This window comes from Medicago sativa, chromosome 4, assembly GCF_051527215.1.
Source record: "Medicago sativa cultivar Bolivia chromosome 4, Bolivia_mono, whole genome shotgun sequence".
Lineage (NCBI taxonomy): Eukaryota > Viridiplantae > Streptophyta > Magnoliopsida > Fabales > Fabaceae > Medicago > Medicago sativa.
The window spans coordinates 29,766,889-29,782,919 of NC_140752.1; the positions used below are offsets into that span (position 1 = coordinate 29,766,889).

The 16,031-nt window shown below is 35.0% G+C and overlaps 1 non-coding gene across 1 annotated transcript; it reads left to right on the top strand.

Moving 5' to 3' along the window:
• The first annotated feature begins 239 nt into the window (after nt 1–239).
• LOC146927638 (small nucleolar RNA R71) lies at nt 240–346 on the top strand. Its single transcript, XR_015009080.1, has one exon. It is a non-coding gene; the product is annotated as a small nucleolar RNA R71 (small nucleolar RNA).
• The last annotated feature ends 15,685 nt before the right edge of the window (nt 347–16,031 follow it).

Genomic DNA, 16,031 nt, shown 5'->3' on the forward strand with positions numbered 1-16,031 from the left:
GAATGCATTAATTAAATCAATAAATACTATTCATATATGCCTCCTTTTTGGAGGGTGAAGAACTAGTGGTGGCTCTCTCGTCGGTCCACTTGTAGTGATTTTGAGCCATGTCTTCGATCAAGGCATACGCCTCCGTGTAATTCTTGTTCATAAGTGCTCCACCTGCAGCTGCATCAACAGACATCTTAGTGGTATAAGACAAGCCATTATAAAAAGTGTGGACTATAAGCCACTTCTCTAGGCCATGGTGGGGACAAAGTCTTAGCATTTCTTTGAAACGCTCCCACGCCTCATAGAGAGATTCCCCATCTTTTTGGTTGAACCGCGTGATTTGGTCTCTAAGTTTAGCGGTTTTAGATGGTGGAAAGAAACGGGCAAGGAATGCTTGCCTCATCTGATCCCATGAAGTAATGGAACCGACTTCGAGGGAATGGAACCAAGCGCTAGCTCTATCCCTTAAGGAAAAGGGAAAGAGATGAAGTCTTACGGCTTCTTGGTTCTCCTTCATGGTTCCACTAATTCGTAGGAAAACAGAGATGTGAAGATTGGGATCCTCAGTGGGGGATCCCGAGAATTGGTTTTGCTGCACCAAGTTAAGTAGGGCAGGCTTAATTTCAAAATTGTCATCCTCAACCGTTGGGTACACAATAACAGCTTGTGGCTCAGCCGTAGACGGCGTTGCATACTCTTTGAGAGTGCGATTGGTCATGGTGGTGTTATTTTGTGCCGCTCTCCTCCTTCTATGTAAGAACCTTTCGATCTCGGGTATGAATACCGCTCGATTTCTAGTTCTTCGCATAAAAGGTTGAGAACCCAAGAAGTTAACGATAACAGAAAAATAAAAAGTTAAAAATAAAAAGAAAATAGAAAGAAGAGAGAATTCTAATCACTAAGAAAAAGCTAATTAAATTAGTTAACTCCCCGGCAATGGCGCCAAAAACTTGATAGGGCCAAACCGCAAGTGCACGGCCTATCGAAGTAATAGTAGTAAGTAAGAGTATCGTTCCGCTAGGGAGTTGGTCAATCTAATTAACTTTTAGAAAATGATTAGAGGAGAAAGAAATAAGAAGTTGGAGAGTGCAGTTTTTGAAAGTAAATAACAATAATATTAAAAAGCCTCGGGATCATTGGTTCATCATAATAACGAATCTTTTCACAAGCAAGCCTTACACTTATAATTATACGTTAATCTTAATTACTAAGGACAAGTTTCTCTTTAGCATATCACAGCTCCTCTCGAAGTCAGTGAGTGTATCCCTCCAACAACCACACCTATTCTCATGGGTGATTGCCTTTGGGACCCTTGAAGATCGAAACTTTATGTGTCCCAAGGTTTGCTAGACTATTCTCATGTTTCGCAAACCTTGTCTAAATTCACTTGATCGGATATCAATGCTCCGCGTTTGCTTTATGAATTGATATCTGTGATGATGAATTAACCATTATCAAACCCTCCGCGTTCGCTTCCACAGTTTGATAATAATTAATTCATGTTAAAACGGTGAATTTAGATTAGGAATTAAGGTAACAAATAATTAGGGTTTAAGGCTTGGCTTGATCCGGATTACGTCATTAGACTTATCCAACGATCCCAAGACAAGGAAGTCTACTCACTCATGTTCATCGTAGACATGGGGGAAGAAGAGAGAATGCGATAAAAGTAAATTGCAAAGGAAGTAAAAGGAAATAAAGACTTTTTATTGAAATAATGCTTGAAAATAAACAAAGTAAAAGGTCAATGTTTATGGTGGAGAGCTACTCTATTTATAGCTTTACAATCGACTTAGAAACTAAGCAACTAAAAGGGTAAAACAGTAAAGCTGCAACAGGGTAACTTGGGCCCGAAGAAAAAGCAGCAAAAGGGGCTTCTGGAGGTGGCACGGCCGTGCCACATGTTGGCACTGGCCGTGCCAAGCTTCTGACTTGGTGGGAACATATTTTTGTTCCGTATCTTCGTATTTTCGCACTGTATTTGCTCCAGTCCTCTTTCTTTTGCTCCAAGACACCTTCCACCATATATTCGTTCCTAAAATAAAATAAAAGACAATTTAAAGTAAAATATTCTAAAAGGAAATAAAATGCAATATAATTAAATCAAATCTTATTTAAAACTAAACTAAATAAAGCATTAAAATATACTAATCTATGACTCATCAATAAGACTCCCTTTTGTTTTCCTAAAGTAAGATTAGAAGACAACAAAAAATCTGGGATAAATTTACCCTGTGCATTTATCTCCCCGAGGCTATACCCTAATTCACACCTTCAAAACTTATCAAACACTCCTAACATGCCCATTTAGACCCCCTCCTAGAAAAATATTTTCTTCTTGTGGTATATCTTGAATTAAGTCTTTCAAATCCTTTCAAAATTTTACTTTAGGACATTCTTTCAACCATACCTAAGATGCATAAACACTAATAACATTAAAGTTGTCTTATTTCCTTTCAAAAAATAATAATTAAAGATGTCTAATTCAGCTACCAATTTGTGGGCTACAATCCTGTAACACCCATACCAGACGTATCTAGAAAGTCTGGCACGTGCGTTAATATTAGTACTGGATACATTAAAATATACAACATAAAATTTTCCCGAATGAATAATATTTACATCAAGTCACGTTCGTATAAATCATAATACAATACATTCATCCATACATAAAAATTACATCCTTAATGTTCATATCGCCCTGCAGCTTCTCGAACGAACCCTTGAAGTAAATTCCATCCGGCTCTGATCAAGCATAAACATCCTGCTTATCTGAAACAAATAAGGATTGGGATGAGACATAATGTCTCAGTGAGTTCCGCTAAATCCTAGGCTATAGGCAACCTTAAGGGGAAACCTACGGTCACCACGTGTCTACAATACAACCTGCCGGTTGATTATACGTGTGTGGGGACTTGCATACTTAGACGGTAGTGCATACTAGAGCCGTCATAGTTTTATCTTAACTTGTTATAGGCTTCACATCCTATACGTGTCATGGCGGTCGAGGGGAACCTAGAACCGCGTTGCCAAGAATACACTCTATGTATCGTGGCCTAAACATAACATAATCATGACACGACTCTAAACCGGACGATTAGGGGAAACCTAAGATCGTCATCGATATCATGTTCTTTACTTGCTCTATTTCATGCCTTGTATTTATCATATAGCATCTAGTGCTCATATTCTTAAACATAATGTGCATGGATTCATTCTTGCATAAACATGAGAAACATAATCATATTCATATACTGCATAAACATATCTAAGTTCATTCATTAGGTTAGCGTTGAACAAACAGTTATTATCTTGATTCATTTTACGGATAGTCCCGGGTGGAGTAACCCCGAGATCAATCCCATACATGACCGATGTACGTACATCGGACTCCCTCGGTGTCGTGCGGGTCCCTTGCGGCTTAAACCGTTCCCCTTAGGTCGAGAACCTCCCGTATCCCCCTGGCGTGGATAACAAGAGACACGAGCACCTACGTCTTGTTTACTCAGTGACATGCGGGTCCCTTATGGCTTGAATTGTTCTCATTACGAGAACCCCTTGTATCCCCCTGATGTGGATAGCAAGAGACATGTCACCTACACTTATTAATCATGGTCTTGCCGTATACATAAGTTAAACATGTACATACTTGATTGTTTACCTCGGAACCTTAATCAAACCGATTAGTGGTAAACTCTTACTTGTTCTAGCTTATACGTTCTTATTCTTAGTGGAGAGATTGACTAATCAATCCATGGCTTAATGTGCTAACTAAACATATATGATCATATGCGAAGAGATTACACTTCGCGTCTAAACATTCTAGGGATACTTGCTAGACATGCTAGTTCTCGACAACTAGTCGAGGCTCTAGTTCATTCCCTTACTTAAAGATTATCTTGCTACCCAAATCAAACATCATACTCTCGCTTACCATGCTTTACCATATTTGCCAAATACTTGTTTCATTTATAAGGAAGTCTCCTTTTAAAACTTTAACAATTAGGATCTTGGTTTGAGGGGTTTATTTCTCTTAAAAAGACTGCACAAGGAAAACCGCTCGCGAAATGCCGAAACGACCTGAGGCGAACAAAACAATGGGTTCCCCCACTGTGTTGCTCGCCTAGGCGAGTAAAATTACTGGGGAGGCGAGCTCTTACTCGCCATGGCGAGTTGGGGGCGAGCAGGACCCCCTGTTCGACCTTCTAGCTCGCCTTGCGAGCAGTTTACTCGCCGTGGCGAGCTGTGACAGTCCAGCCACTTCAAAATTGATATTTTTGACTTAAAAACCTCAAACCAAGCATCACCAAGTGCCATATGACCCTTAGGATCATTAGAAACCTATAAAACAGTCATGGAACAAGTACATACAAGTATAGCAAGCATGGCAAGAAAAAGGGCAACTAAACATATACTTAAAACCATAGAAATTATCATATGATTCATGTTAATTAACAAGGCTTAAACATAATCCCAAAGGGAGGGAAACTAACTAAGGAACTCACCAAGCATGATTGCACTTGATTCCCAAAAGCTCCTAAGCATCAACAAACCAAACCCTAGCTCCTTGCTCCTTTTGCTTTCTTGTTCAAACCAACTCACTCTTGATGTTTCCTTGCAATCCAAAATATCATCTTCCTTGCTAGCTCATCTCTAATCCAAGGAAAAGCTTCTTTCCACATAACCCTAATTCTTCATAAATTTCTTTCAAGGAGGAAAAGTAGTGAAAACACTTCAACCCAAACTTCATATTGCTTCTTTGATCATGTTGAGACCATAACATAGCAAGACTCAAGCTTCCACTTCACCAAACCATAAACCCTAACTTGTTGGATCCATCCATGAGAAGAGAAATAAAGGAATCTAACAAAAATCCAAGCTTTTAGAAGTTTAAGAATCAAGAGGAAGCAAGATGAATTCACTTGCCATGGAAGGAAGAAGATTTGGAAGATTTGGTGGTGAGAAAGAAAGATGGGGGCGTGAGGAAGAAGAGAGAAGAAGGAGAAAAGTTTTTGCCAAGCTTAGAGAGAGAAAGAGAATTGAAGAATGAGATATTTTGGGTCCAAACACAATTAAATATCCAATAGACGCGCAATTACCAAATTGCCCTCACCATAAACTTGTTTTAAGCAACACTGATACTTTATCCGTATTTTGCTGACATGGCGTAATAAATATTATCCATACTTACTTTCCTTAAATTTCATCCTCTGGCACGATCGACTGGCAATATTCTGATACTAACAGGCGGGATATTACATTCTACCCCCTTAAAAAAATTTCGTCCTCGAAATTTAAAGATCGACTACCAATCATCATGATAAAAACTTATCATCTATGGTCTGGGTCAAACATTTTTTTTTCATTCATACATATCCAAAGGGTGCATCGCATCATGTCCTCATCTTATTTCTTAATCTACATGTAACTGAACATAGCCTTCTTGTAACTTACATGCTCTTAAAACTTCCGACTTGGACCTCTTGCATTTGAATACTCTTATCATATACGTGTGCGTCTCATAAGACTTTTCGAAAAACTGTTGTTTACTTCATCAAATCGTACCTTACATGGTGCCCTACATACTCTCAAGTGTCGCATCTTGTTAGATAATAACGATACTTGTTCCAACATCTTGATTAAAGAAATTTTCTAAACTTTGGTATTTGGGTCCTTGGAACAAATAATTGTACAACCTAAAAGAAAACATTACGAAATCATATTTTTAAAATAATCATCGTTCCAAAGTCCCTTACTACCCATTTTAACTTTAAAAGTTATAAATCATAATTCGAAATCTTCGTAGCAAGTATCGTGATCATTTAACAAGTTCGACATAGGAGAGTATGCACTTCCTCGTGCATAACTCACGGTTTATATCTCCATCCATAATAAAATTCTTGAACTTTAAAAGTAACTCCTTTATTATTCTTTCTTGACTTACATACATACCTTGGAGACTCACATAATCACATAACATAAATCATATAGGATCCTTGACCCTCATAACATTATCTCCTTTCCTCGTTCTAAGAACAATAAACTTGAATCTTCAAAACATCATATCCGGTTACGATCACATATTGTTACCTTATCCCGCATAACACTTCTTCTTTTAATACCGGCTTCACACTTGATAGCTCAATTATTACTCTGAGTCACAAAAAGGAACCTCTCGACTCTTTCATGTATTTCTCTTGTCATAGCACATATTCTTCATTTGTTGTGTCTCTAGCCTTTCTTATCATACTTAGATGAAATCATATCCATCACTGACCGTATCGGTCTCATTACTTATTCCATATTTTGAGAACTCCTCGCTTGTTCCATAATGCTTCTTAAGAAGACTCTCCCTATCAAGCTCCATGCTTACCGTCGAAAACTTCATCCATTAACTTTCGTTGCGCCACTCTGATTCCCACCGGTTGGCTTCAACCATTACTCTATTCCATTAGGACAACTAAAACTTTATGTATGAGCATCATCTTCTTGAACTCTTGTCAAGACCTTTCATGTGGCAACCAAAGCCAAAATCTTGCACCCTAATAATACTTTACCATAATTACCTGGTAAGATTGAATCTCATGGTAAACTTGTCACATTACCATAATACTTTACTTGGGGATAGATCTTATATTCTCACCGGTTGAGTTTACCCTATGACATATACTTATCGTATTTAAACTTGTCTTCGAGCAATTTGAATTCCCATAGTAGACTCATCATAAATTCATACATACTTTGCTTGATCATACTTCATTGTATTCTCGCGCACTATGTTTTGCATAATCAAACTAATGCTCGCTCGTTAATTTCTTTCTCAAATAAACTTCACAAATTTGCACACGGGTTATTGGAGTTGACGATTTCTTTTTATATAAAAACGTAATAAGTTTGGCCCCAGTCGTTACTCTAAAATCACGGAATAAGTTGACAACACAACTGTGTTATCCCACCTTAGTTCCGGTGAGTTTAGCCCACTCTACGTGAGTCGTAACAACCGGTACCTACAAAAAAAATTCCATTTTAAAATCTATAAACATCAACTCCAATGACCCATATGTGTCTACCTTTCCAAAATCTTGCAAACTTTTGAATTCAATATCTTAACGGGCTTTAGCAATTCAATTAAGCAAAACATAGATCCGGGGGTACTCATGACTTTCTTAAATCTGAAAATCTCGCGACTTTACATAATTCCTTACCACTTACCTTCCATCTCATGCACGTGTATCCACTTTATCCATTCATATGCCGGAACCTTAAAACTTTTTGACCCAAGCTCTTCGTCAACTCTTGCCGCATTAACTTCTAATGTTGCCTTAAACCGGATTGATTCCGTTAATACTTGTCCATGCATTTTCTTCCTTAGAAATCATAGGGTGTGATGTGCATTCGATACTTGATGTTATAGAGAGGGTTTGTTACATAAAAGTTTGTGAAAACAATTCCCCAATAGCTACTAAGGCCCTAGAGACGAAATGACAGTGTTTTGAAAACTGAAATTTCGCTCCAGGCTCGCTATTAGCGAAATCCTCTGGAGTAATTTCGCTATTAGCGAAATTTTCGCTATTGGAGTATTTTCTTCAACTCAGTTTTCCAAAAAACATACTTTGCCTAAAAATCTCATTTCTCAAGTAATGCAATACATATCATTCCTTCAAATCATCTTAAAAACAATCTCACAACTGTTGCATGGCAAGCATTAACTCCAATCCATATTCCACGGCACCTCAGAAACTAATATCTTGTTCATCATGTCACTTAACATAAAACTTCCACATAAAACCTTAACTTCGTCCGCTAAGAACAACTTAACTTATTTCTCTGCCGACTCATTTATTGTTAGAACCTTATTCACATTGAACATATAGATCTTTAACTTCATTCTCATAACTCATTCCCTGAGAGCTTATTAACTCCGTCAACATATGTCGCCTTCTCCTTAACTTTTAGTTTTGTACTTACGTTCCAAAATATATTTCCTTTGCATACAATAATCCCGTTCCAACAATGACTCTTACCAAAGCTCCCGGTCGTAGCTAGATATTCCAAACTCTGTACTTACAGGCATACAAAATATTACTAGCATCTTACCCAACGTTGTCGGAACATCCTGTCTTAACATCACTTTACATTCCCGGAGGATTTATACTTCTACTTGCTTAGTTCACCGGCCACTTACTGGCACGACCAACCTCTTGCTAATACTCATTCCGAGTTCTTACTCCTGAGTTCACACTTTCCAGTGCTTCTGCATCACATACTTCATTCCTCCTGGGTCCTATTCAGCTCTCAGACATCTATTCTAATCGTTGAATGCTAAATTGAGTTGATCAGGCTCAACTAACAACAACAATTAGAACTTTTACCTTGAACCCAATGGTCCCACTACCTTAGTTGTAATTTAATGACCCAAGGCACGGTCTGAATCGACCTGCTCTGATACCAATTGTAACACCCATACCAGACGTATCTAGAAAGTCTGGCACGTGAGTTAATATTAGTACTGGATACATTAAAATATACAACATAAAATTTTCCCGAATGAATAATATTTACATCAAGTCACGTTCGTATAAATCATAATACAATACATTCATCCATACATAAAAATTACATCCTTAATGTTCATATCGCCCTGCAGCTTCTCGAACGAACCCTTGAAGTAAATTCCATCCGACTCCGATCAAGCATAAACATCCTGCTTATCTGAAACAAATAAGGATTGGGATTAGACATAATGTCTCAGTGAGTTCCGCTAAATCCTAGGCTATAGGCAACCTCAAGGGGAAACCTACGGTCACCACGTGTCTACAATACAACCTGTCGGTTGATTATATATGTGTGGGGACTTGCATACTTAGACGGTAGTGCATACTAGAGCCGTCATAGTTTTATCTTAACTTGTTATAGGCTTCACATCCTATACGTGTCATGGCGGTCGAGGGGAACCTAGAACCGCGTTGCCAAGAATACACTCTATGTATCGTGGCCTAAACATAACATAATCATGACACGACTCTAAACCGGACGATTAGGGGAAACCTAAGATCGTCATCGGTATCATGTTCTTTACTTGCTCTATTTCATGCCTTGTATTTATCATATAGCATCTAGTGCTCATATTCTTAAACATAATGTGCATGGATTCATTCTTGCATAAACATGAGAAACATAATCATATTCATATACTGCATAAACGTATCTAAGTTCATTCATTAGGTTAGCGTTGAACAAACAGTTATTATCTTGATTCATTTTACGGATAGTCCCGGGTGGAGTAACCCCGAGATCAATCCCATACATGACCGATGTACGTACATCAGACTCCCTCGGTGTCGTGCGGGTCCCTTGCGGCTTAAACCGTTCCCCTTAGGTCGAGAACCTCCCGTATCCCCCTGGCGTGGATAACAAGAGACACGAGCACCTACGTCTTGTTTACTCAGTGACATGCAGGTCCCTTACGGCTTGAATCGTTCTCATTACGAGAACCCCTTGTATCCCCCTGATGTGGATAGCAAGAGACATGTCACCTACACTTATTAATCATGGTCTTGCCGTATACATAAGTTAAACATGTACATACTTGATTGTTTACCTCGGAACCTTAATCAAACCGATTAGTGGTCAACTCTTACTTGTTCTAGCTTATACGTTCTTATTCTTAGTGGAGAGATTGACTAATCAATCCATGGCTTAATGTGCTAACTAAACATATATGATCATATGCGAAGAGATTACACTTCGCGTCAAAACATTCTAGGGATGCTTGCTAGACATGCTAGTTCTCGACAACTAGTCGAGGCTCTAGTTCATTCCCTTACTTAAAGATTATCTTGCTACCCAAATCAAACATCATACTCTCGCTTACCATGCTTTACCATATTTTCCAAATACTTGTTTCATTTATAAGGAAGTCTCTTTTTAAAACTTTAACAATTAGGATCTTGGTTTGAGGGGTTTATTTCTCTTAAAAAGACTGCACAAGGAAAACCGCTCGCGAAATGCCGAAACGACCTGAGGCGAACAAAACAATGGGTTCCCCCACTGTGTTGCTCGCCTAGGCGAGTAAAATTACTGGGGAGGCGAGCTCTTACTCGCCATGGCGAGTTGGGGGCGAGCAGGACCCCCTGTTCGACCTTCTAGCTCGCCTTGCGAGCAGTTTACTCGCCGTGGCGAGCTGTGATAGTCCAGCCACTTCAAAATTGATATTTTTGACTTAAAAACCTCAAACCAAGCATCACCAAGTGCCATATGACCCTTAGGATCATTAGAAACCTATAAAATAGTCATGGAACATGTACATACAAGTATAGCAAGCATGGCAAGAAAAAGGGCAACTAAACATATACTTAAAACCCTAGAAATTATCATATGATTCATGTTAATTAACAAGGCTTAAACATAATCCCAAAGGGAGGGAAACTAACTAAGGAACTCACCAAGCATGATTGCACTTGATTCCCAAAAGCTCCTAAGCATCAACAAACCAAACCCTAGCTCCTTGCTCCTTTTGCTTTCTTGTTCAAACCAACTCACTCTTGATGTTTCCTTGCAATCCAAAATATCATCTTCCTTGCTAGCTCATCTCTAATCCAAGGCAAAGCTTCTTTCCACATAACCCTAATTCTTCATAAATTTCTTTCAAGGAGGAAAAGTAGTGAAAACACTTCAACCCAAACTTCATATTGCTTCTTTGATCACGTTGAGACCATAACATAGCAAGACTCAAGCTTCCACTTCACCAAACCATAAACCCTAACTTGTTGGATCCATCCATGAGAAGAGAAATAAAGGAATCTAACAAAAATCCAAGCTTTTAGAAGTTTAAGAATCAAGAGGAAGCAAGATGAATTCACTTGCCATGGAAGGAAGAAGATTTGGAAGATTTGGTGGTGAGAAAGAAAGATGGGGGCGTGAGGAAGAAGAGAGAAGAAGGAGAAAAGTTTTTGCCAAGCTTAGAGAGAGAAAGAGAATTGAAGAATGAGATATTTTGGGTCCAAACACAATTAAATATCCAATAGACGCGCAATTACCAAATTGCCCTCACCATAAACTTGTTTTAAGCAACACTGATACTTTATCCGTATTTTGCTGACATGGCGTAATAAATATTATCCATACTTACTTTCCTTAAATTTCATCCTCTGGCACGATCAACTGGCAATATTCTGATACTGACAGGCGGGATATTACAAATCCAATCTCCTATCCTCTTTACATCCATAATATCCTTTTTCCCTTATTTATTCACAATAATGCCTACACCATTTCTTGATCCAACTTTTCCAGTGTATCAATGCTTAAATCTTGAACTATCTAATTCTTTCGCCTTTTCACCCACCCAATTAGTTTCTTGTTGGCACATAAAATTAACCTTCCTCCTAGTCATAGAGTCAACTATTTCCATATATTTTCAAGGGTGCTTTTATTCCATGTTCTAAAATGGGTCATACTCTCGTGAACTAACTTATTTACTCACACTCATTCACAAAGATGTTGAGACTCTTGCTTATTTTTTACTGCTTCCAGGCGGCGATGTATCGACCCTTGCTCATTTAACATTGTACTTGACTTATACAACGTGTTTCCTCTAAGCACTGACCTAGTGTTCACACTATTAATACTCGGTTCATGTCATAGAGATTCAAAGTGTTTCAATTGTATTCAAGTGTTCAGATTTTAAACAATAGAATCTAGTCTAAGTCTTAAAGTTTTTATAATATAGAATGTCATTTAATTATATATATTTTAAATATTTTTTTAAAAAAAGTTATATGTAATGATTTGTTGATCCAACCTAACGAAACTTCATTGCATCGGGTAATAGATTACAATGAAAAGTGACCCATCCTGTGAACACATGTAGGTGTCGATGCAAAAGCATGTATAACAACACCAAGTATATACAATCACAAATGGTTTGACCAATTTTTTTAAACTTGCAATTCTACTGTTATCTTGTAGACATCTTTCACATGTAAGTTTATTTTTAGGAAAAATTTGGTGTGACTATAGCCACACCAAATCCATATAGTGCATCCACCCATGGAAACACACTCATAAGAATGAGATAAAATATCAAAAAAAAATTAAAATCAACCGATGATATATTAATATTAATGTAATACATTTGTAAATGTTTGGTCTAGTGGTAAAGAGATAAGATCTTGGACATTAAAGACAGATCAATAAATTACATCAACCTGTGATAAAAAGAAATGAACTGGTTTTCCCTTTTTATTTTAATAATACTTATTATTTTAATTTATTAATGTATAATTGTAGTTATAAAAAATTAAATTTTTTATTTATTATTATAATTATAATTATTAAAATTCGACGGTAAAGAGAATGTCCTGATTAATATTCAATTTTCTGTTATCTCTATTATATATATTTGCCTTAATTTTTTTGAAAAGTACACTTGGCACTCTTCTATGTTAAATTTCATTTAATGTATTACACACCTAAGCATCACTAATACACAAGTGCACCTCATCATCTAATTGTAGCTTGATTATTGGTTATTGATAAATCATTGTTCCATATTAACACATGTTTGACCTTGCCATTTATTACAATTGATACAGATATGAATGCCAATACAAAAGTGGCATCCTATAAGAATATGCTCTCTATTGAACCTACAACCATTTCATTTTGTATGTGTATTTCCACTAATCAAACAATCACCCTTTAATGTCCATAAATGTCTTATAAGTGTGAAAAAAAGTTCTAAATTAAGATATGCATCAACAATTGTATTGCTCAATTTTTCTCTATAAATATTGGTTCAACTTTCACCATTTCATATTCATTCAAAGAATTCATAATTCTTTCCAAATATCGTAACGAAAGTTGTATATGATCGTGGTTCAGGTAGTTTTCATTTATACTATTTTATGTTAGTTTTCTCTCATTGTATTGTTTTTATTTGATAGTATTATCTATCATTTTTTAAAAATTCACTTATAAATACTAGACTTCTATATCAAAATCCAGGGATTATGGATCTAATATGTAACGTGGAGGCTAGACCTAGCAATTAGACATCTAAATTTTGAACTCACACCTTTCAAGCGATCATTTGATATCAGGATCATTTGATATCAACACGTATCATGATCACCTTTCGAAGAATATTAAGATTGAGAAGGATTGATAAGGATCTATGAAACGTGGAGATTTTTTTTTCTTTCTATGAAACATGTATATAAACACGTACTAATGTTCTTTTTAGTGTTTACTGGCATTATCATCAAATTGTTTGTTGATAATTTATTTTTTTTGGCTGAAATATATAATTTAGTTTTTTTTTGAAGGAATAATTTAGTTGTTTCTCCTTAAAAAAATAATTTGGTCGTTTCAAATTATAATTTTGCTACGTTGATGTTGTTGGTTTTTTTTTTTTGAAGGAATGTTGTTGGTTGGTTTTTATTGTCTTTGTTTATTTTTTCATATTTTTTAATTATATTTTAAAACAAAGCAATTTGATTAGATGCACCAATAAAACAAAGTGATTTGATATATCAATAAAAAAATTGTTGGTATATACAATTTAACTCATTCACTATATACGAAATTACGAATCTATATTATTATAAAGATAAAAAAATAGTACACGTGACATTTTAATTTGCTTACAACTTAATTGCTCTTAATTCTTCTTTTGTAAATTTCCTACAATAAACACGTTACTTCTTTTTTGTTATTATTACTTACTCATATTAATTTAGTAATTTTTATGAACATTCAAAGTTATTATTACTTACACATATTAATTTATTAATTTTTGTGAACATTCAAAATCAAATCAAGAGAAGATTTTCATGTGTCAAAGCAATTGTCCTTTTTTACTGTGAAAATTTTATAATTTTTTGTCAATCATTTCTATACATGTTAACAATTCAATAAATAATCTTAAACAAAATAAAAAATAATAATATGTACTTCGAATCTCTATAATAAACAAAAGGCATGCACAACAAAAATAAATCAAAATAGGCGAATAATTATTGATTTAAATTGTACTAGAAAAAAATTGATTATGATTTTATTATACAGTTTCAACTCTATTTTATTACTCAATTATAACTTAATCGTTGTATTTTCTTCATGATTTTTTTAGTCTATGAAAATAATATCCTAAGTAAATAGAAAATCATTTTTACGTATTAATTTTCCTACGAAAAATTTAATAAAATAATTTTCCAAAAAATTGTTTTAATTTTTGGAAAAATAAATCAAGGTAGGCAAATTTTCCAATCAAACTTATTAGGGTGTATTTTAGGGTGAGAGTTCAATTCAGTCCCTCACCGATAGACCACCATAAATAACAATAAGAGTCATTAGATTAATTGAGTTCATATATCTTATTATACACCATATACATTGAATTACACTTATATTTTTCCTCTCTCCCCTCTTTCTCCCCTTCACCCCCTCTATTCCTTTAATCTTTAAATTCATAATCACAACGGACGGCATGGTAGTAATGGTAACGATCACAGATCATTCAGTTTTATTAGAGAAACTCATGATGTATTACATAGCAGTATCACACACTCTAATTCAACAAAAGTGATTTTGTGAAAATTAAGAATATAATAAAAAGAAAGTAAAGGGAGTAGAAATTCAATTGTCGAACATATGATTATTTTTTATTCTTTTTGGTACAGCGAATATATGAATATTTATTTATACAAGAATACACCAACTTTCATTAGAATTTGCAAGGCTTTTCTTTTGGTTTAATTTTTGGGTATTTGTCCAATATATGTGTTATTGTTTGATATAATTTACCAATATACACAACGAGAACATTGTAACCAAACTGCCAACAAGAAACTTTGTTAGAGAAAGAGCGTAGTTGGGGACATATGATTGAGTGTGGTTATAATTGATGAGATTGTATAGACTTATTTAATCCAATGGTCAATTAAAGTGGTACATCGATGACGGACTTAATTGAAGCCTCACCCTAGAATCCACCACTTATTAGACCATATTTTGTTAAAAAATTGAACAAGCAAGAATTTTGGTTAAGAAGTGTCCATTTAATCATACATTATCGCTGCAAGAATTTTGTTTTGAATGAAAATTATATGCATTGATTTTAGTTGATTACATAATATGCATGGTCAAAGATATTTCATAACACATTTACCTTCAATTCCTTAATGGTGATCATCATTTACCTTCAATTCCTTTTTCCTCTAAAAAATAATTTGTTCAATTCCTTCAACATGATAAATGGATGATTTGCGTTTTTAATTATATGTTTAATGTTCAATAATCTGCTAGCCTTTTTCCCTATATATATAGTCAATCCATCTTACATCATTTTCACTTGCTTATTCATTTCATACGATCTTATTACCTTTGAAAAAATTGCAATGGTACCATACACATGTTCCATTTCCGTTGTTTCTAAATATGAATCAACCATTAACGTTAGAAAAAAAATTAATCAAACAACGTGTTTTACTTCTCTTGCTTGAAACAGAAATTTTATAACATCAAATAATATGTATAATTAAATTAAATGAAGGATTAAATGACAATGAATATTCATGAATGAGTTTGAATGAAAAATAACCGTTAAAATAAAGCTTAATTCTCTCAAAAAAATAAAATAAAGCTTAATGAAAATTTTATTTAAAATAAAGCTTATAAAAATATCCAAATAAAAACAATTACATTGGACAAATCTTTTTGCATAGTAGTATTTGTTTTTTGGTACATTTTACTTTGTATTTTAATCTAAACAAGAGTGCACCAAAGATCATATGCAAATCTTCTTTCATTTTTAATTTCACTAAGATAATAAATAAAACGATGTTAACCCTTTTCAGCCGATTAAGGATCCATTTCCTAAAAAGAAATACCCATTCATTACCAAAAAAAATTGTGAAGAAAAAAATATTTATGAGTTGATTATTGTTTTGTATAATATTACCAAGTTTACTCCACTAAATTTTTTTTTTTTACCAAAAATGGTAACAATCACATTTGAATTGAATCCGTGTGAGACA